Consider the following 2,500-nt stretch of genomic DNA (forward strand, 5'->3'; position numbering starts at 1 on the left):
AGAGAGGGAGGGACGGGGGAGGGATGGGGGAGGAGAGAGGGACGGGGGAGAGAGAGGGACGAGAGGGAATCAAGGAGAGATCAAGGAGTGAGGTAGCTACTCCATCATTGATCCTAGGCTGATTGTTCTGAGCCTTTAAGTCTCTCTGGATGAAAGAGGCAAAAAAGAGATGAAGAGAAGATAGAGACAACTATGTGACTGCTACCATCAAACTACCAAACTAGTACCACCAAACTACCACCAAACTACTACCACCAAACTAGTACCACCAAACTACCAAACTAGTACCACCAAACTACTACCACCAAACTAGTACCACCAAACTACTACCACCAAACTACCAAACTACTACCACCAAACTACGAAACTAGTACCACCAAACTACTACACCAAACTACCAAACTAGTACCACCAAACTACTACCACCAAACTACCAAACTAGTACCACCAAACTACTACCATCAAACTACCAAACTAGTACCACCAAACTACTACCACCAAACTACCAAACTAGTACCACCAAACTACCGAACTACTACCACCAAGTTACTACTTTATTACTACTTCCTTATGAGAGTACTACAAAGCTACTACGTTATTACTACTACTTCATGACAGTGCTACCGAGCTACTACGTTATTACTTCTACTTTATGAGAGTACTACCAAGTTAGTAGCATCCACGGGTACAATTACCCCAAATACAGAAAACAAACTAAACTCACAAAAACCAAAAACAGTGACTGGCAGACAAGGCTGCAGACAGACAGGCAGACAGGCAGACAGGCAGACAGACAGACAGACAGACAGACGGCAGAATGATCCTGGGCATTAAGAGACGTGTTGATGCTTGTTTCAAACCACGCTGTCATGAGAGGAGAGAAATAGAGAAGCGAGGAGAGGAGAGGAGGGAATTCATGAGGGAAGTGGAGAGAGGAAAGGAAGTGAGGAGAGAAGAGGGGAGAAGTGACAAGGGGAGAGGACAGGAGAGAAGTGAGGAGGGAAAAGGAGAGATAGAGAAGGGGGGAGGAGAGGAGAGAGCCGAGGGAGTGAGGATGTGTTCTGACAAGGGGATATAAGTCATCAGACGTTGATCAATCAGAGGAAGCAGAAGGGAAGGAAGATGAGGAACTAATACAAAGATCTGGGGAGGATTGAACCACGCCTCCTCACGCAGAGATCCAGATCCAGAACCACACTGGGAACCAGTCTGCCACCGCTGGGGGTGGTGCTCTACTGGTTTTGGGCTCACCAGGCTGGGATACTGGTCTAAAAGGGCCAGTGGTCCAGAGCCACTCTGGTCCTGCAGCTTAGTGGCCAGTCACTCCTCCTTTGTCTTCTGCTCTGCTATTCAGGTCCTCTCCTCCCCCTTCTCCTCCCCCTCCTGCAAAGCTCCTTCAGCCTTTCTCCTCTTGTCTCCCCCCTTCTCCTCCCCCTCCTTCAAAAGCTCCTTGAGCCTTTCTCCTCTCGTCTCCCCCTTCTCCTCCCCTCCTCCCTCCTGATGCCCTTCCCCTTCACTCTCTCTCCTCCAACCTCTCCAACCTCCCCTCTCTTGTATTGTTGCGTTGTGTTGTCATTTTTTGTGTAATGAAGTTGGTGTTGCGTTGTGGTTTTAATGTTGTGTTGTGGTGTTGTGTGTTGTCTGATGGAGTTAGCGTTGTGTTGTGTTGTGGTGTTTAACGTTGTGTTTAACGTTGTGTTGGGTTGTTGTGGTGTGTTGTGTAATGGAGTTAGTGTTGTGTTGGGGTTTTTAACGCTGTGTTGTGTTGTGATGTGCTGTGTAAAGGAATTTGTGTTGTGGTGTGGTGTTTGACGTTGTGTCATGTTGTTGTGTGTTGTCTGATGGAGTTACTGTTGTGTTGTGATGTGGAACGGTGCTAGTGTAATGTAGTTTTGTGTAGTGTGGTTTTGTGTAGTATTGTGTTGTTGTGGTGTGTGATGGTGTGTTTAATTGTGTTGTTCTGTGTTGTGTAATGTTGTGTTGGGGTGTGTAACAATGGGTTGCGTTGTTTAATGTTGTGTTGTAGTCTTGTGGAATGTTGTGTTTTGTTGGGTTACCTAAAGTTGTGTTGTGTCGTGCTGTGTAAGGTAATAGCCAGACATTGCGTTGTGTAACGCAATGTCGTGTTGTGTAACATTGTGCGAGTGGGTGGGTCACGTGACGGATCCAGACCGCCAGATCGCTTCCTGTTTCAACTTTATTCGTGCATTTAGCATGACAAGATTAGGCTCCCTCCCGGAGTCCCTTCAGACACCTGTTCCTGACGGAGTGTGTGTCCTGAGATGCTGTGGCTCAGAGACCCCCTACTGGGACCGGACAATACACCCCCCCCCCCTCCATTCATAGCGGGTCTTTCAGCCACAGAGAGCTCCGCTCACTCAGTCTTCTAGAATGTGCTGTGTCAGAGACATGGGGGGGGCAAGGAGGTCCCCCCCCCCCCCCCACAAACACACACACACACACACAATCTCATTCACACTTTCACTCACTCACACAAACA

This window comes from Gadus macrocephalus, chromosome 23 (assembly GCF_031168955.1).
Source record: "Gadus macrocephalus chromosome 23, ASM3116895v1".
Taxonomy (NCBI): Eukaryota; Metazoa; Chordata; class Actinopteri; order Gadiformes; family Gadidae; genus Gadus; species Gadus macrocephalus.